The sequence below is a fragment of the Scardinius erythrophthalmus genome (genome assembly GCF_964197995.2).
Source record: "Scardinius erythrophthalmus genome assembly, contig: HAP1_SCAFFOLD_202, whole genome shotgun sequence".
NCBI classification, from domain to species: domain Eukaryota; kingdom Metazoa; phylum Chordata; class Actinopteri; order Cypriniformes; family Leuciscidae; genus Scardinius; species Scardinius erythrophthalmus.
In genome coordinates, this window is record NW_028296409.1 from 10,323 (window position 1) to 31,734 (window position 21,412).

Here is a 21,412-nt window from a genome sequence, read left to right on the forward strand (position 1 = left end):
AGTCTCTGTGACAGACTAAAAGATGGTGGTGACAGAAAAAAAGGGTCATTATTGGTTTCTCTACTGCTGCTTGCTATGACAAAGCCAGTTCCTTCAGAACATGCTTCAGGAACCCATATTAGACTTTATATAGGGGGATACATTATAAAACTTCTCAGCATGACACATTAATGTTATTTTGATGACATAACTTTTGCACAGTGTTGGCCAAGTAAGTGGCCATTAGAATTATCGCTTACTGATTATTTGCTTGATCGACTGCCACTGCAGTCTGGGTGTATCAGACGTCTGCTTAGTCTTAAAGCTGTCATTTAAGTGGCCACCTAGTTTATTATTTGCACTGCAGCAAAGCAAAACTCAACTGTTATCTCCCAAAATGTGGGGGGCCATTATAATGGCTGTTACGCCCCTGACTCTATCCTCCCTCTGGTTATTAAATAGCATGCTAGCAGTCGTCTATTTTATCCTGCCCCTATCATTATAAGAGATATTCACCGGTACTGCTGAGGCGGAGTTTTCCACTCTCTCCCGGGGAGTGGGGAGCTCTGTGTGTTGCACTCAGCAAAATATTGCGGCTCATTCCCAAATAATTGCAGTGGTAAAAAAAAAAAGACAACATGTGCTTTCAATTATTTGCATTGAGTTGAGTTTCGACCCCTACATTTCGTGCAGAAGTTGATTGTGATTGGCAGGTTATCGTTGGCGGTTGTGAATCATAGGGCAGCTCGCTCGGCTCTACTGAGCCAGTAAGCACTGCTACAGTAGCTGCAGTCTGTGTCCCAATAAAGTGTCACGGGTCAGGGCGAAAGAGCCCTGTAAAAGGCAAAGGAGCGTGTTTCCCCTGTTGCAGCACCTGGGACAGGAGTTTTGTGAGATGATGGCATGTGTGTGCGAATGCAGAAGTTAGCTTCGTCATCACTTTCTGTTCTTAGTGTGGCAAATGGCAATATGAGCAGGCCTAAGCTTGCACAAACACAAAGTATAAAGTTCTATAGTGTTAAAATTGTACTGGTCCTGTTAACAGGGTCCCGTATGTTTTGATTAGTACACTGTTTTTACGATAGATAATTTGAGGCCAAAGTAGAGAAGAAATGTATTACCGTATTATTATTATTACAAATGTAAAGCCATGCGTAGGGGTTGGGCGCGATATACCAGTAGGCACGGTTAACCGGTAGAAATCGAACTATTGACTCTACCACGGTTACGCTAATGTGACGTTATCATTTGCATGCGTTTAAGCATTGATTTTAAACCGTTGAAATGCAATAAGCAGCAAAAGAGAACTCATCGCTGTCTAAGAGCATGCTTCTGCTCATAGAGTGCATGAGTACTGAACCCAGCCTCTTTTGCACTTCGCTTTTAAATCGCTAATTCGAAATGCCACACGGGTATTCATAGCGGTGCGGAGCAGAGCAAGCGTTTTCAATTAATTCCTATGAAAGTTGAGCTTCCGTAGGAATCAACCGAAAACGCTCCATGCCAGTGGACACCCGTTTTAAATTAGCGCCAATTCGTGTGGCAATTGCTTGAATGATGGATTTATTATAATTTTTAATGAAGAACTAGAAAAACACAACACATTTTTTGCAGGTTCCCTATTAGCATTGGGTTTAAATCCAATATATTGCCAAATAGGCACTATTACATTTCGCTTTGATATAAATGAATGATAAATGAAACCTGACATCTGCTACTGATCTGTGCTGCGACTCACGCTGTATTGAGCAGACACGTTCAGTTGTAGTGTCTGTTCTCTAACTGAACTAATTTATTTTTATTACTATAAATAATCAAAAGGACAGTGGGGGGTGGTGCCATAGTGGGCGAATGATGTAACCGATGTTGCGGCTGAACAACGGTAACACTGACTATCGCAGCAAGCCTAATGATCTCAAAAATTTTGATTATTATTATTTAAAGCAAAAATAACTATATTGTGAAATATATCATTATCGTGAAATAAGAATTTGGGTCATATTGCCCACCCCTACCTAAGGGTAACAACAGAGTAGAAATTTGGCGGGGGTTAGCAAGTAATCACCTAGCAGCCACCCAGAAAACCATAGCAATTCCCTGGCAACCGGCCAGAACATTATGCATATTCTGACCACCTTAGAGATTATTTTCTCTCTCGTTCGTGTTATGTGTGACGAAGAAGGGATACAGATCACTCGACAGATGCAAGCAGGGGTCTTGGCAGCTGGTTCGCGCCGAGCGGAGTATGAGGGTATCTGGGGGTAAGCATTACATCAGATTTAAAGGGGCTGAGTAAGGAGAGAGAGGGAGGAAAACAGGAATGTGTGGAAAATATGGAAAGAAAGTGGATAAGAGACAGAGGCAGAAAGAAAGGGAAAGGGAAACGTGAGAACCACCACAGAGGCCCTGATCGCAAAGGCAGAAACAGACAGAGTGAATGAGAAAAAGAAAGAAAGTTATTTTTCTGCGTAAATTAATCTCCATTCAGTCTAAAAATAGCCACCCTGCTCTGTGCCAGCTGCCCACTGGCATGCCTATTAAAGTCTGGTCTCTCTGATCAAGCGTCTGTATGGTGTCTGTGTGCCAGTGTAGGGGAGAAGCCAACTAAACATTTTTCATTAGCATGACAGTGGCTCAGCTGTTTTCAAAACAGTCTACCTATTCTAGTAGCATTGCTACTTTCTCCAACAAGCAATTTTTGCATTATTTTTCCACACATTTACAGCATGCAATAATCAAACATGTTCATCTCTTTATAATATACAAATAATAGTAAGATCATTTTTCGGGTAGTGTAGAGTCAAAGCTTGATAGTTTGTAACCAATATCATTATTAGTCACCATTACACCATTTCTTTTGACCTGATTTTTGTGAGTCTTTATACTCTTGTAAAAGCACCTAGTGCTTAGAAACATGCAATAACAGACACAGTTTTATTAGACCCAATGGCATAACCATTTTTCTCTCTATCTCCCTCAACCTCCCATTTCGTACATCCCTAAGTAGCTATGAATCTTAGGCCACTCGGTTTTCCCTCCGTCTGTTTAATTTACTACAAGCCATGTGTCTCTTTTCTCTCTCCTCTCTTGTTTACTTTTTCTTTCACTCCCCACCAACAATTTTCACCTATCTTTAAGATACTGAAGAACACCTTTGGAATACATGTCACATTGTTTCTGCCCTCTAGCCAAGCATTTTAAGCATTGAATTGGCTCATAGACCTTTGTGAAAATCTGAGGTCACACATCCAAAAGCTCAGGACCCTGTACAGGCATAAACATGGCCGGCCCCCAGGGCTAGTATCTGGAGGAAGATAAAGACAGATAGAAAGAAAAACAGAGACAGGAGAAGAAAAATAGCAGACAACAAGATAATGATCTGGATGACATTTTGACCGTAAAGTGAGACGAAGTGCTACCTTGATTGTAGCTTATTGAAGCACAATAATAGACTTCAGACTTAAAATCAACTAGTCAGTGGGTTGGCTAAATGATTAGTTGACTAATTAACTGTAAGGTCATTGTGAATTTCTGTTGAATTGCGAACTTTGCGTAATTTTTTCCACAATATGACGTATTTGCAATGATACAGGATATCTGCTAGAACAGTGGCTACATGATAAGCCAGCACAGTCTTAACAGAAAATAAACATTATTTTAGAGAAATAGCAAATTATTACATTTTGATTAAAGATCACAACGATTTTATTACACTTGAATTGCTAATAAACTAGCAGCTGCCAAGCAGCAACCATCAGCATCTACAAAGTTTAATGGCCTGAATTAAGCCAGAAAACCTCTAAGTTTTGGATTTGTAAGTTATGAATTAGGTTAGTTGGGCCTAGTTTTATCTAGCATATGCATTGAAACTCTCTCATGAAAAAAAGCATTTTGCCGCTACGACGAGGGCCTTAGAATAAATCCAGGAAGTTGAGTTTCCAGCAAGAGCAAGCAGGCATAATGAATATGTAATTGCAAATCCAGAGATATTCTTTTTGCACACTATGTACATAGATGGCAAAAAAAATGAAAGGTAATCTGATCTTCTTCCCCAAGCCTAAACTTCTCACCACCTCCACTTCTGTCCAGTAGCTCAGAGATGATTTAGTCAAGTCAAGTCAAGTCATCTTCATTTATATAGCGCTTTTAACAATGTAGATTGTCTCAAAGCAGCTTTACAGAGATAAGCGTATAATTTAAGGTAACAGAGATTGTTTCGGCTTTACAGCAGAGTTAAGTTATTTCCATCTAAAGTTAGTTTTAATTGATTTGGTTCCGTTGCAATGATCATTTGTTATTAAATTAGGGGCCGCTAAGACGACACCATTCTCTCTACACAGACTTTAAACGCGAACCTGTGAGAAACGCTGATGGCGGTCACATGCGCATTTAGAATGGGTTCTATAGTTATGTGCGTTAGAATATACGCAGGTTTGGAATTCCCTACAAGCCAAGCCTAAACAAAATACTTGTCTTTCCTTATAAATTTGATAAGGAATTTTATTTTATTTGTTGCTTTGGGGTAGGACCGCAAGACGAATTTTCCCGACAACGCCTTATCTGTAGAGTGGTAGTGGGATCCTCCATAGGGAGAGACTAGTTGGCACTTCAGCACTGCGTTGTCATCGGTCCAGGTGAAGGTCCTTCGTCAGATCTGGATACGGCCTGGATCCGGCAGGCTGCAGGAAAAACCTTGGGATAAACACAGACACTAAAATTAGCGTAGATGCCATTCTTCTCGTGATGTAACGAGTACATCAGGATTTTTGGGAAGTGTTCCCGGTTCCGGCTGACCTAATCTATGCAGCATAGCATTAAATTATAGAAGTCTATAATGTATTATGTGAAAGCTAGGTCAAAGAGATGTGTCTTTAATCTGGCTTTGAACTGACAGAGTGTGTCTGCTTCCCGGACAATGGTAGGAAGACTGTTCCAGAGTTTTGGTGCTAAATAGGAGAAGGATCTACCGCCAGCAGTCGATTTTGATATTCTAGGTATAATCAACTGGCCGGAATTTTGAGATCGTAATAGACGTGACGGACTATAATGCGTTAAGAGCTCGCTCAAGTACTGCGGAGCTAAACCATTCAGTGCTTTGTAAGTAATCAGCAATATTTTAAAATTTATGCGATGTTTAATAGGGAGCCAGTGCAGTTTTGACAGAACCGGGCTAATATGGTCATACTTCCTGGTTCTGGTAAGAACTCGAGCTGCTGCGTTTTGGACCAGCTGTAGTTTGTTTATTAAGCGTGCAGGGCAACCACCCAGTAGAGCATTACAATAATCTAGCCTTGAGGTCATGAACGCATGAACTAATTGTTCCGCATTTGTCAATGAGAGCATATGACGTAATTTAGATATATTTTTAAGATGGAAAAATGCAGTTTTACAGATACTAGACACGTGACTTTCAAATGAAAGATTGGTATCAAAGAGCACACCCAGGTTCCTAACCGACGACGAAGACTTAACAGAGCAGCCATCAAGTGTTAGACAGTATTCTAGATTATTACGTGAGGAAGTTTTTTGTCCAATAATTAGAAACTCTGTTTTTTCAGAATTTAGAAGTAGGAAATTACAAGTCATCCAATTTTTTATATCCGCTATGCATTCCGTTAATTTTGTGAATTGATAAGTTTCGTTAGGTTTTGAAGAAATATAGAGCTGAGTATCGTCAGCATAACAGTGAAAGCTAATTCCATGTTTCCTAATGATATCTCCTAAGGGTAGCATGTACAGAGTGAACAGCAGCGGTCCTAGTACTGAGCCTTGTGGTACGCCATACTTAACCTGTGATCGATGAGACATCTCATCATTTACTGCTACAAACTGATAACGGTCAGATAAGTATGATTTAAACCATGCTAGTGCATTTCCTGTAATGCCAACATAATGTTCTAATCTATTTAAAAGAACGTTGTGGTCGATGGTGTCAAATGCAGCGCTAAGATCGAGTAACACTAATAGAGAGATACAACCACGATCGGATGATAAGAGCAAATCATTTGTGACTCTAACGAGAGCTGTTTCGGTACTATGGTACGGTCTAAATCCGGACTGGAAATCCTCGCAGATATCATTTCTTTCAAGAAAGGAACACAGTTGTGAGGATACTGCCTTTTCTAATATCTTTGACAGAAAAGGTAGATTCGAGATCGGCCTGTAATTGACTAATTCTGAAGGATCAAGTTGCGTTTTTTTAACAAGCGGTTTAATCAAAGCCAGCTTAAAGTTTTTTGGTACGTATCCTAGAGACAAAGACGAATTAATGATATTAAGAAGAGGATCTATGACCTCTGGAAGTATTTCTTTCAGTAGCTTAGTCGGTATAGGGTCTAACATACATGTTGTAGATTTAGATGATTTAATGAGTTTAGTAAATTCTTCCTCTCCTATAGCAACGAATGAATCAAATTTTTCCTCAGGGAGACTACAATGCACTGCCTGATGCGATACTGTAGTAGACGGTTGCATAGTTATAATTTTGTCCCTGATATTATCAATCTTATAAGTGAAGAAGTTCATAAAGTCATTACTGCTGTGTTGCTTGGAAACTTCGGTGCTTGAAGCTTTATTTTTCGTTAGTTTAGCCACCGTTTCAAATAAATTCCTAGGATTATGTTTATTTTCTTCTAATAGGGTTGAAAAATAAGCAGATCTAGCAGCTTTTAAAGCCTCTCTGTAAGTAATTGAGCTCTCTTTCCATGAAATGCGAAATACCTCTAGTTTTGTTTTCTTCCAGTTGCGCTCCATTTTTCTGGCTGCTCTCTTAAGGGCCCGAGTGTGCTCGTTGTACCACGGCGTTGGACTATTTTCTTTAATCTTCTTTAAGCGCAACGGAGCAACTGTGTCTAAAGTGCTGGAAAAGAGAGAGTTAAACGTTTCTGTTGTAATATCTAGTTCTTCTAAGCTATCTGAGATGCTGAGATGATGAAACTGATTAGGAAGATTATTAATAAAGCAATCTTTAGTAGCAGAAGTGATAGGTCTCACATATTTGAAACACGGAGTCGGCTTTGCAGCCTTGGCTAAATGCAAATTACACGAGACTAGATAATGATCTGAGATGTCATCGCTCTGCTGCAGAATTTCAACGGCATCAACATCTATTCCGTGTGATAATATTAGATCTAGAGTATGATTACGACGATGAGTAGGTCCTGACACGTGTTGTCTAACTCCAATTGAATTTACAATGTCTTTAAATGCCAATCCCAATGCATCTTTTTCATTATCGATGTGTATATTAAAATCACCAACAATTAGTACTTTATCTGCAGTCAATATTAATTCTGATAGAAAGTCCGCAAATTCTTTGATAAAGTCTGTATGGTGCCCTGGTGGCCTGTATACAGTAGCCAGCACAAATCTCAAACGTGATTTATCGTTTACACTATATATTTTTACATTAAGCACCAATGCTTCAAAAGAATTATATTTAAAACTTGATTTCTTAGTGGTTTTGAAACTATTACTATAGATTACAGCAACACCACCCCCTTTGCGTTTCAGACGAGGCTCATGTTTATAACAGTAATCTTGCGGGGTTGATTCATTTAAAGTAATGTAATCGTTTGGTTTTAGCCAGGTTTCTGTCAAACACAGCACATCTAGGTTATTATCTGAAATCATATCATTAACAATGAGTGCTTTTGAAGTAAGCGATCGAATATTCAGCAACCCAAGCTTTAGCATTTGCTCATCTGTATTATAGCTGTTTTTTATTTGTTGAACATCAATTAAATTTTTAACCTTAGTTGGGTTTAAACGTTTTTTGGATTTCCAAATTCGGGGAACAGACACAGTCTCTATATGATGATATCTAGGTGAAAGAGTAGGGTAGGGTTGGATCGATACCAACCCTTTGACGTTATACAGTCCTTTTCTTTCTTTCTTTTTTATTTTTTTTTTATAAAGTGTCAGTATACCGTGCAACCCTATTATAGAGGGAGACCAACTCTGTCAACAAACTACTCAAAAGTCCTGAGAAAAGTTCCAGAAGAAAACCAGAAACTATAAGCACAGATGGTGACATTGAATTGTGGTGAGTAAAAGAGAGAAGACCTTCACCTATCAGCTGTAAAGTGAAACAGAAACTAATTCTCATGCTGGTTTAGGCTAGTTAGTCCTGGTTAGGTGCTGATCATGTTGTAATAGCCATGATCAGCCAGCATTGTCTTTCTTATGAAGCTGGTTGACTATGAAAGTCCTTCTGGTCAGGCTAGTTAGAGAAGCCTGGAGGGGACATAAATGCACTACAAGACTTGTTGATCCAAAAAAATGATATCTTAAAAAGGCACTTTGAAAATCAATTTACACAGATCCCATGAAAGACCTGAATTCAAACCATGACCACATCACACAAAAACTAAAGCTCCTCAGAATACTCTGTAAGTATTCTGTAACTTTGAATACTCAGCCAGAACTGAGTAAATTTCCCGTTACCCATCAACAACTATCACAAAACTTTAAATTCTGAAGAAGCCAATGGCCCCAATGATATCAAAAATGATATGGTTAAAAATAGCACACCATAGATGATGATTAATTTGGGTTTTGAAATCTAGCAAATGCCCTGACCTCTGTAGGAGTCAAGAGCTCATTTTGCCAGCCTATTCAAAATGTTTCAATAGAATGAAAAGAAACTAGGGAGAATAGAAAGAGACCCTTAAGTCACACTGCTACAACATTTGAGAGCAGTGGCACTAGTGTTCTACAGATGGTGGCAACAGCACCTGATTTGGTAGCACTGGGGTAGCAGAGTTGTTAATAATATAACATGTTTTGTCTCTTGGAAATGCACGTTTTACAGTAACTTAAATTGACACTACCAGTAGCTTGAGCTGGGATGTAGATGTAAATGTATTTTTCATTAACAAAATTGAAATTGTTAATGAAATTTCTTATTAAAATTAGTCTTCCATTGCATCATACATTTGTAGATCATGATAACCACATGTAAAACCATGCATGGCACCTCAATGCCATGGTAAAAACTACAGTGCAATGCATAAGTGAATACACCCATGCTAAAGTTGACTAAAAAGAGGAATAAAAAATCATATTTTGGAAATTGAACTTAATGCCTTAATTTAAAAAATTAGGAAAAATCCAACCTTTAAGGACACCAATTTTCTTTGTGAATGAATAATGTATCGTAAATAAATAAATGTTCTTCCTTAAAATACATGGTGCATAAGTGAGTACACCCCTATGTTAAATTCCCATAGAGGCAGGCAGATTTTTATTTTTAAGTATTTTTTTTATTTTATTTTAGGATACTATGCATCCTGATAAAGTTCCCTTGGCCTCTGGAATTAAAATAGCCCCACATCATCACATAGCATACACCATACCTAGAGATTGGCATGGTTTTATTTCAGTTAGCCTAATAGCTGGTTTGATTTGCATTGAGAGATGATCTTATGGAAAGTACCCCATGCCAATCTCTAGGTATGGTGAAGGCTATGTGATGATGTGGGGCTATTTTAATTCCAAAGGCCAAGGGAACTTTATCAGGATGCATAGTATCCTAAAAAAAAATACTTAAAAATAAAAATCTGCCTTCCTCTATGGGAATTTAACATAGGGGTGTACTCACTTATGCACCATGTATTTTAAGGAAGAACATTTATTTATTTACGATACATTATTCATTCACAAAGAAAATTGGTGTCCTTAAAGGTTGGATTTTTCCTAATTTTTTAAATTAAGGCATTAAGTTCAATTTCCAAAATATGATTTTTTATTCCTCTTTTTAGTCAACTTTAGCATGGGTGTATTCACTTATGCATTGCACTGTATATGGATTCTGTTATTTGTTATGAAAAAAAAGTAGTATGAATACAAATGTGCAAAAAATCTTTTGATACATTTAATGCACGTCTAAACTAATAATATAACAAAAGTTGTTAATACTATACCATTTAGTCACAGTCTGACGCCCTGAAACTACCTAGAAGCACATGGAACACGGGAAATAAAACCAAGACAGTTTAAACCAAAGAAATGTTAAGTTCTGCTGGAGCCTAAAATGAGAAGATTAATTGGCAAAGTATCTCATTACAATTGGAAATACCAGGGCAAGACAAACCATGACCATTTACAGACTAAGCAATCCAAAAACTATTTGTGGTGAAGCACAAAACAATTTTTTTTTTCTTGAAAATGTACAAAAAATAAAAGAATATTTTTGTAATATCCCCATCATTTAACTCTTTAACTTTTTTATTTTATTTTATTTATTTAGTAAATTTGTATTTCATAAGTACCTTAAATGGCTTGGCACTATATTCCAGCAATACACCAATAAAACTTTTTTGACTCTATTTTGAGAGGGACACAGATAAAGACAGAGAGTGGAAAGAAATTTTGAGAGAAGGAACACTGGATCTACCCAGGTCTCTCCCTCCCTCCCTCTCCTTCCCACTGACCTGCATAGCAGTGCTGGCAGCCTCTCTTGCACCAAGCCCAACATTCCAGCCTCAACAGGAGCTGCTGAGGTGAGGACTCCTCATTTCCTCACTCTCTCTCTCTCTTCCCCCTCCTCACTGTCCTCTGTGTGGTGCTGCAATTGCCAGCAATTACATTGGCCTCAGACGTCTGCTTAGACTTAAAGAGCAGTGCATCGCCTGCCAAGGACTCGATTACAGAGGATGCAATTACCGTGCATAGCCTGACTTAGCCTAACATAGCATTGCTTAGCTGATAAATGTGTTTAATGGCATTAACGCAAAGTACGTGTGCTATGCTAACACTCCTTGCCTTCCAGACGCGCAGGTCATAGGTGGCACTTTCATAACGGTGGAGTGTAATTCTTCCCACCATAAGAATGTGGGTTTTTTTGAAAACGGAATACCATCCGAACGGATCAACCGCATCACAGGTGGGGAGGAATTACAGAGCTGACTGGCAGTGAATGACTTGCTCAGACGCGGTTTCACAAATTCCTTGACAAAGTTGCAGAGAACAGATCCAGGCCCAGCTTTTAAAAGACTATATGTTGTAACATTCATCAAACCAAAGTGAAATATTTTTTTACAGAATATAAACAACCCCCTGCAAACCACCCAAACCCCACAGCAGAGATAAAAGCTCATACCAGTATCTTATGAAGCAGTTTTTCCTGTCCCTTTTTTAGGAGCCTTTGGGGAAGGTACTCTTATTCTTACTGCAGGGTGGCTGGACACTTTTAACATTTCAGAAACTTCTCAAAAAATGTTACGAGCTAGTATATCATTTTAATCACCTTCCCATTTGGAGTCAGAGTGCCTGATAGACAACTGAGACTTTAGTTGGGTCACTCCCCTAGAAATTGGATTCTTAAAAGCCTTTTTTCCACTCATATTACTCCCTTCTTAAAAAGAGTACAGAAATAGACAAACTTGTTCTGCACATTTTCAAGTCAAATTAGCTTTGAACAAGAGGTTTGAATTTGTAGTGTACTTCTTACTGTACCCAGACTGCAACTATATTTGCATGTGAAGTTAAAGCTGTTTGTCCAACTGAGGTAAGGAAAAATGTAGAAAATTTGAGGGGCAGAGACATGAAAAGGATCTATTCTGGATTTGGGCCTGACTGTTGGCCTTTAGCTGGCCCAGCACTGGCCCCACCCTCAACCAATTAACTGTAGTTGGTATACAACTTTATTGCCGTGGGATTCCGATCCTGCCAACGCTATAGCAGACTTCGGGAATGGCAGAACGTGGGTAGAAGCAAAAAAGAGAGGCACAAAAGCAGCTGCGGGACAAGGGTGACTTCTTGACCTGGATGGAGAGGTAGGGATACACAAAATGAAAGAAGGGAAAGTGAGAGCAGTGTAATCACAGACCCTAGTTTGTCCTTGCTGCTGAGCCCTGTAATGGCCTGTGACAGCGTTTCCTCAGTGGCCCTCAAGGCAAATGGTTTATTCATCAGAGGCGCTCCAGGGTGCAATCGCTGCGTGCTTTGCTCACATGGAGAGGTGATACATAATTTATGCCCTGCATTCCTCACTTCTCACTTTTGATTGGATGGATAGCTGATCTGTTTGTCTTTCAGAAGATTTATTTCGTAAGGAACCTGCACATAAACCTTAACATAACGACTCTTGAGACTTGCAAGAACATTGCAGAATTCTAATAACAAAGTTGATCCTGACCATAACTAGCTGCAATAATGATTTTATAAATAGAGTAATAAAGATTGTCAACTAACTTGATGAGATCCATATGTCTTTGCGATGTTTACAGCATTTTTTACTGGGTTGACCATTTGTGTTTTTTATGCCAGCCCTTTAACCTTATGACCCCATCCTGACTGTTCATCTTTCGCATTGGATAACATTTTCAGCATGCTCACTTTCCCTTATATCTTTCTTTTCCTTTGTTCTGGTGCTATGCAGTAGATGGAGAGATTGAGAAAGAATGTAAGGATAATACTGCCTGATTATAAACATTAGCTCCTAGTATGCCACATTAAAAAAATGAGTATGTGTTGTTGATTAACAGGATACTTTCTATATAAAATGTCTTTCAATAGATTTTAAATATATACAGGCTGGTAAAGATTTGGGGTTGGAGCAGGGCTTGGAGCTTGGCAGCCCGACAGGCAACCTTTATCCAAAAGTTCATCAACATATCAGTACCGGCTGTAAATATCTTGACTTGAGACCTTGTATTTTTATTTGAGTTGTAGAGGTTTTTCCCCAGATTGACTGATTGTTTTCACACTGCCATATATGGAAGCATTTAACCAGCTGTAGGTGTAGGTAGGAGGAACTTTGATTTTGTCATCGTGGGCAGCTGGTCTGGACTATGAGGGAAGAAAATGGGAAGTTATGAAACATCCGTTGATATCCACTGGAGTCAAGGGCTTGAACAGATTAGTGTAGTGTCCAGCTATAAAAACAGGCATAAAAAGAAAGGGAAAGTATCTAGTATGAATAATGTCCAGTGGAACAGGATTACAACCTGCTGTGCAGACATTTTTGTTGTAAGAAGGGTCTCTTGACTCTCACCTGAGGCCCTAGAGTCCTTATCAGCAAACAGCTGCCTGGACTACTACTCACTCCTGCATGGAAACTAAATGTTACTTCCAGGCTTGTGAAAAAGTAGGTTTTGTAATTGTGGCAGAATTAATCAATTGGTCACAGTGTTTATTAAGAATACTATTGTGTGCTTTGTTCATTGTTTTCTGGAATGGTAAAAAATAATGCCTTGTAAGGGTTGACTATATGTATGGGTATTTGGGAAGCAACTAAACACAAATTTACACAAATTATTTTACAATTTACAGTAATCTATTACAGAGACAGTTTTGTAGAAACCTGTAATAAAGTGCCTTGCTCCAGTGCACATTTCCCAGATGGCGCTTTGTGAGGTTTCAGTAACTTTCAGTTACCAGCCTAGACCATTAGGGGTGTGAATCTTTAAGCACCTCACGATCTAATCCGATTTCGAGTCACGATCCAATTCCAAAACAATTCTTGATCAATATTTTTTTTTTCTTATGAATTAGTTTAATTAGACTTTAAATGTTACATGTTTCTGTACTTTTCTTATTTAACTACTCATTTTAAGAGCTTTTTAAAAAATAATTAAAAATTTTATTGTAAAGAGCTTCCTGGCTTCAGACTAAATAGCTTTAAAAAAGACAAGCAAAAAGTAAATAATAAAGCAGAACAAAGAAATTACAAGTAATAAACAAAGAGTGCTTCAAGTTTCTGAACACTTTCCAGTCAAGAGTAGTTTGACTATTACTGATGACATCATATACAGCGGCAGATCTAATAGGCTGAATTCAGATGTTTTGTCCTGTCTGTTTAATCCCTTAAGACATAACTTACTGTGTTTACATTAATTAAGCATCATAAAAGCATTTTGAGATGCAAGTGCACTTAACTACTTAGAGCACAAAGCCGCGTGCGCTCTTCGCGAAAGCAGCTGTCAGTAAGTGAGTTGCATGTATAGAAATAGGCTTACTGCATTCCAAACGATAAAAACAATGCCTTTGTAGAGCATTTGAAAAAAGAAAATACTGGAAAACTGCAATAAATCCCGCGATTACCCTTGTAATTCGCTTAACTTAATGGAACACTATTTTATGGATGGTTCGAGGGTTTTTGTGTTTGTGTGTGGAATTGAAAGCAAGCAGACTACGGCTGTTTCTAAAGCACACAAAGTGCCATTGTGTATCTGCTGTTAACTAAACTCATAATCGATTCTGGATTGCGATGCATTGGAGAATCGTTTTTTTTTCTCTCCAACCCCTACAGGCCACTAGACCATGTGATGCTTAAGACTGTGCACTATTTGTGGCATGCATAACATTAAAACTATGAATTAGTAACTATTTCTACGTTCAATCTAGCTCCAGGCCTTGCTTTGGTTTGGCTGCTTTTCTTGAACCACCAAAAGTCTACAGTGGTCTAATAGACAGAGGACACTTGTTGCAGCTGGGCATCATGTTCATACTCACTATACCTAAAATGAGCCAAAGCTGCCCACGCAGGAGGGGGGGGCACAGACATAGACTCACCTCTGGGCACCTAGGCTCGGACAAGTAATGCTGCCTGAAATTTGTTCTAATATGGGAAGGAAAAGTAACACAGATCTGGTGAATTAGTGCAACATTTCTTTGACGTTAGACATGTTAAGTGAGTACCTCTTTACAAGAAGCTTTTATCTGAAACCACATACAGTACACCTATTAAAAGGATCATCCTCCTGAAGTGTCTTGATCAAGGAACCATGGTAATAGCTTATGTCAGCCTTCAGCTGACTAGTCTTGATCATTAGCGTCTATGCTTAACTAGCCCATTGTATTGTGTCTAACCCAGGAAGACGCAACTGAAGGCCACTATTCTATAGAGTTTAGCTCCATACCTAATCAATCTAACCAAAGTCGTCAGGATTACTTGAATATTGCAGGCAGGTGTGTTTGAATAGGTATTAGGGGTGTAACGGTTCAAATTACTCACAGTTTGGTTTTTTATCACGGTTTTAGGGTCACGGTTTCGTTACGGTTCGGAACGTGCCATGTTCACCCCATTAGTATGGAGCTAAACTCTGCAAGAAAGTGGCCCTCCAGTGAGAAGTTGCTCATCCCTGGTCCCATGGCTGGGGTGATTAGCATTTGAAAATTCTGTTTTGATTCACTGATCTATTTTGTTTGCTTCATTTTTGAACCACAACACATCTCCTCATTACATGAGATTATTGCTACCTTGGACTTCTCCAAAAGAGAGTATTTTTATATTCATAGTACTTTATGCTATTAGCATAATGGGGATAAATATTTGGTTAAGCCAAACAGAGAACTGAGAATGATGGGAGTTTTAATGGGATCTGATCAATCCAGTCACTCTGTCAATAAACAGGTCCACTCATGACTGACCCCAGAACAGCCCACCTGAATGAGGCCTCTGCCAGCAAACTTGGACCCTGCTGACCCTAGACCAGCGTGTGAGAATGACTACTGGGTCTGTCTGTGTTAAGTGGACCATCAATACCAGTTCTGTGCTACAGAGAGTGGATCAGTACCAGTTCTGTTCCAGAAGATCTCAGTTGGTCGTACATGCTGTCTGTGGCCAGACTCACAGCTATGAATGGCCCCATGCAGCCACTGTACAGAGCGTCATTCTTCTCTCAGTGATGTGGGGCTGACATCCAAGGGGTAGCCCAGGGAGGAAGCCAGCAGTGCCGGGTGAATATTTTCCTATCCCCCCCATCAGGAGCAGCCGTATCGGGTGCTGTTTTGTGTAAATGTGTCTTAAGCTTTAAGAAATCTAAGCTGTGTCCATTGACGGAAAGTATGGCAACTGTAGTGAAGGAGAAAAAAAAATCAGTTCTTTCTCAAAGCTCCCACTTTCTCTCTTACTCTCATTAGATGAGCTAAGTAGAGAAGGAAAAACATCCAGGCTCTCGCCAGCCTCGTCATTAATGCCCCTAGGTTTGTTTATGTTCCCAGTTATTCACCCACTTTGCCATTTCCCCAGGAATCTTAAACACCCCTGACTCCCTGTTCCACCTGGACAAGGGCCTCTGCATAAATAAGGTGTGCCCCACTATCACAGTCTTGTCTCTGAAACTGTGGTTGGGCCCAGATGGTGCTCTGTAATTCCAGAAATAGCAATACCCCTTCTACCAAACTCTGTTACCATACCTATCCTACCACCCCCACTTTTTAGTGACCACCCATTCACCCCAAAAGACCAACAGGTCTGGAGTGACTTGATTGAAGTATCCACTTTGTTGGGAAAGGCGACATCTTGATAGACCTTCATAGTCCCTTCAAGACCCCTCACAGTGACTGACACTGCACATCACCCTCATGACAGGATTTTTATAACACGCACACTGAGGAGCCAAGCGGTGCCTCAGAGGCCTCAGATCAGAGACAGAGGAAAGTCAAGCACATGCTTGCTCCTGAACCTCAGGGGCTTTCACAGGGAAATATTTGTGAATTTGAAAAATAAAGTCATCCTGGAGCAGTGGAGGAAGATGAATGGGGTCCTGTGCTGCACTGCCGGGCGTACTGAACCCCTCTGTTTTGACTTTTTTTTTCTCACTGGCCAAGTGGGTACACTGGGCTGCTTGTGAGGAAAGGGGGCGGAAGCAGGAAGTGGCTGTGTAAGGTGATCTTGCAGCACTGCACAGAGACTCTTTTCAACAGTGGTCTCTCACTCCATCGCAGCGACACATCAGGCAGTCCTCAGGCCACATAAACAGCAGCTCACACCAGGGACATCCCAGCATGCACCAGCACCCCACCGCCAGCCTCAAAAGACTCAACATGTGAGAGAGAGCCATTCAGCAGTAGAGCTGGCAAACTCAGTCTTCGAAGTATACAGCATAACTACCACTTTTTTGAGAAAGAAATGACATTGTCACAAGCTGAATGTTTGTCTTTTACTCAGACTAGACGTATAGGTTTGAAAGTCTCATAACTGTGTTTCTCCATTGCCTCTTTGTATTTATCCAGACTGGAAAGCTGTGCAGCTATGAATGTATAAAAATGGTCCCCAGCTCAACACTTTGCAAAATTCCATAGTTGCAGTATGACTAAGCCGTTTAAAGCATGTTATTGTTTCTAGTAGTGGCCAACAACATTCGTCTGAGGTGCTTTGTGCTTCTTTTATCGAATATGTACATGTGGGTTTGTGCGTATATTCACATATTACATGTTTGTCTGTGCCCAAATTGAGATTTGCTATTCAATTCAGCAGCTCTCACAGTTCAAAGACCACCAAAGCTTTCAAAAAGTCAAAGCTTTCACCACTATAAGACACTGTTTCAGACAGAAAAGCACTCATAAACTTTTCAGTGATCCGTCGTTCCAAAATTAACTATAATAAATTGTATTAGGTGGCTGCATAGCACTTTTTTTGTCATCTTCTTCCTATAAAGCATCACACACTGACTGGTATACTTAGAAAAGGCTGAGCTGTAATTAGGTCATTTGGACATTTCCTTAGACTATTTAAAGGAGGCATGCTTAAGGAAAATGTGGGTACAAACTGACTCACCCATTCATTGCCTGGAATTCCCTTCTACTGTTGGCTAGTCGACTAATGTTCTTTGGCCTGTAGGAACAACAAAAATTGAATAATGACAAGTGGTTAAATGAGGCTCTCGTCACACTGACGCCCATCCTTTATTTTAAGGAGTCAGAAGCTGCTTTAGTGGCAGGCCTGGAATTTTTACAAAATTACAAAATTAAATCCCTCTCCCTAACGGCCCATATTTTTCAAGCATTCACCTTCAGGCCTCACCTTAAACTTCACTCCCTTCCCCTTTCATTTAAACTTTTAACAGCAAGTACATTGCTGCATGCCATAGTTTTGATACTGAATTGTACTTAAACTGTCCTGTGAGGAAATAATGAACTTGACCTGCCTAAAGCCACAAACACCCCACCCCTTCCCCCTCCCAAGACCCATACACTCAAGACCACCTTTACTGAGCTAAGTCTCACAGAATTGAAAGAAATCCTTTTGTAACATCTAGTGAGTCTGGGAATTTTTTTAATTCAATCAAAAGGCCCTAAAAGGTGCCATTCTTTATTTAAAAGTAAACACAAAAGTAGCCAATCCACATAAAACTAACATGTGGTGTTATTTTCACAAAGTTCGATCAGTGTTTCACAACCTTTTTGCATCCCCACGGCCCGATCAGTAGAGCTCAAACCCTTACATCTACACAAACTAGAAATGTGTTTCTACAAACTCAAATTTATATTCAATATTGATTAGCATTATGATTAACAATTAAAGTCGCTGAAATTTCATTTTAGATAAAACAACTGTCATCCATGCAAATGTATGAAATGTATTTTGTTTTCTTGACTTAAAGAAAGAAGATTAGTCTTTTTAGTTTTAATCTATTGTTATTAAAGTAAATTCAAAATCTTTCCATGTATCCACTCTGAGACCTGCATACTACCTCCTGGGGTAGGAATTACTGCTTTTAGATGGAAAAAGTATGAAAGTTTAATAGAAAGCCACTGCTGAGCTAATTAAAATGTCTTTACACTTTTGTTGCTTGTAAATTGTGCTTTAAAATATCAGCCAATATTCTGATAAGGAGAGATGGTGTTTAGCAAAGTTGTACAGTAATTAGGTAGCACTCTTTTAGTTTGTCAACAGCTGACATGAAGGATTGTAACTTTCAACAGAAGCCATAATATGGAAATACTATGTATACTTTAGGATTATTGAAAGAGACTTTTTTTCACTACCTGTCCCCTCTTCCCACATCATTAATCAGAGTTGTTGGTGCTGACTTTATAGGAAATGTCTGACTTCCTGTTCATCAATCCTTTCAGGTACTATAGGAAAGGCATCAAATCTGAATGCATTACTCATTATGCTGCGTTTACATGCATGCGTACTGTATGTGTGTTGAGGAGCTGTGTTATGTGCATTGTAATATGTTGAGTTGTTTTGTTTAATTTCAGACTTCACTAAATAACAATTGTGAAGGATTAAGCCATATATGCATCAGAATAATTTAGCCAATACTGTAAACATGCATCTATTAAAACTCAGAGAACAAAGATCTCATGCTTACACTCTTTCCAACAAAAATATATGCACTGATGCGCCGGATATTGAGAAAATTGTGAAAATCAAAGGCACATACAGACTACAGATAGTCATTCACTAGACATCTGTCCTGTCTAACTATATAGGTGTAGGTTCACCCAAAAATTACATTTCTGTGATCATTTATTCACCCTCATACCATTTTTATGAAATCTGAGAGATTTCTGTCCCTCCATTGACAGCTACGCAACTACCACTTTGACGCTTAAAAAAAGTTATAGAGATTGTACAGATCGTAAAACTAAATGTGAATTGCGCTTTTGTCCCAATTTTATGAAGAGACACGATCGCTTTGTATGATGAACAGATTGAATTTAGGCTTTTATTCACATATAAACATTGATCAACGCACACAGTTGTGGTAAGCGGAAGCTCAACCATGCTTGCCTGATGTTCGAGAACCAATGAGGTTCATTCTTGTGTTACACAGCACTTCTGCAAGAACCAATGAACCTTGCATGTTAAACAAGTACGGTTGAGCTTCTGTTTATTTTCACTGATAAATGTTTATGTGATAAAAAGCCTAAATTTGTTCATCATATAAAGTGATCATGTCTCTTCAGAACTTTTTGATGTTACAAAATGGCAGTTGCATAGACTGTCAATTGAGAGACAGAAATCTCTCAGATTTCATTTAAAATATCTTAATTTGTGTTTCGAAGATGAACGAAAGTCTTACGGGTTTGGAACAGTGAAATTTCTACATTCTTCACTGGAGCCCTTTACCTTGTATCTCTATACCAGGGGTAGGCAGGTCCTTGAGAGGCACTGTCCTGCAGAGTTTAAGTCCAACCCTAAAATAAAATCACCTGCCTGTAGCCTCAATAATCCTGAAGACACTAATTAGCTCGTTCAGGTGTTTTGATTATGGTTGGAGGCTAAACTCTGCAGGACAGTGGCTCTCCAGGACCTACGTTGCCTACCCCTGCTCTATACAATACATTTGTGATTGCATACAAGTTCAAACATAACGCTACAATATTAACAATATTAAAATATTTTTTTTCAGCAGCAACCCCAAACACCTTAGCTAGTTCATAACAATGCTAAAACCCACTAAGCAACCACATAGCAACAGGTTAAAGCCCTTTAGAACACCTTAGCAACCACAAAGCAACAAGCCACAAAACTCAGTTGTAAACTTTGACAATCATATTTTATTGCTCTCATGATAGTAAGGCTGAAATATGTGCTAAAAGATAAAAACTGTTGAAGCCATAGTGTAGCATTTAAGCTGTTCACTTGATGTGTTGAGCTGTGGTGTTCATGTGGGAAAACACGGGTTTAAATCTGGCCGTTGACATATATCAATCCCCTTCCTCCACTCTTCCCTTCAATCCCGTTCCTCCTTGTCTAATAGAACCCGTCCAATAAAGAGAGAAAAGCTCAAATAAAGGGTCTGATTTTTTTTTTTTTTTTACATCCTTTACAGTGATGTAATGTGACTGCTTATAATTGTGGTTTTATTTTGAGGAAAGGTAATTCCCCTTTTAGGTGCTGAGTGATTTGCCCTGCCACTCTCCCTCCGTTTGGCCCTAACTGAACCTCAACGTCAGTTGAACATACAGCGTTTCAGTTGATACAGGCACTGAGCCGAAGAGTAAGGGAGTTAAGCTCATGTGGCGCTGGGTTGTCCTACGTCTTTGAGAGCTGCTGAGAGGATATGAAAGAAAAGTGGAAGTAAACGGCAATCATTGCCAAACTTCTAGAACTCACTTATCTTTGGCTTCAGCGAAGCTTCTAGAATCATGTCCACTGGCCAGTGTTTTACCTCAATCTCTCTAAGCAAGATCTTAGGCTGAAAGCCAATCATCACAATGGATAAGTCTGATTTTAGCTTTATTTGAAGAGGGTTTCGGTGTAATAAATGATCAACTATTAAGAGAATTTCCTCTGAAAACAAAGGTCTATTAAGAAGTGGAGTTGAAGAGGTGGAGAATATACACACTATATATGAATGAAATAGCTGTAACATATTAATGAATAAATATAATCTCACGCAAGGCGCAAATGGATGCCTTTATACCTTTGTGACTGAACTAAGTGAAGTTATTGTATCCAGTTCAGAGCATTTGGGGACATTTTGGTCATTAGCGGCGATCATGTATCACTTTCTTCCTTTGTCCTTGATGAAGTTCATTTTACGGTTAATAAAATAAAGCTGATTCTGAACAGTGACAAACTCCTCCAGTCTGGAAGAGGAAAGAGCAGTGGAGGTTGATATTTTAAAGAGCTTAATTAGTGCTAATAATGTTCAAGGTTAACAGGTTCATAAGGGAACAGGAGCCTGACCCCCTTCTCAACTTATTAATGTCCCGTTAGTTTAAACATCTATTGTTCACGCAAGAC

The 21,412-nt window shown here is 39.2% G+C and overlaps 1 protein-coding gene across 1 annotated transcript in view; it reads left to right on the plus strand.

Moving 5' to 3' along the window:
• Positions 1-10,348: 10,348 nt before the first annotated feature.
• Positions 10,349-21,412, plus strand: part of LOC308686357 (uncharacterized protein) — a 32,245-nt gene continuing 21,181 nt past the window's right edge. Inside the window, exon 1 of the mRNA XM_081394764.1 lies at positions 10,349-10,481. The gene's annotated coding sequence lies outside the window, so the exon portion shown is untranslated. The remainder of the gene's footprint in view (positions 10,482-21,412) is intronic.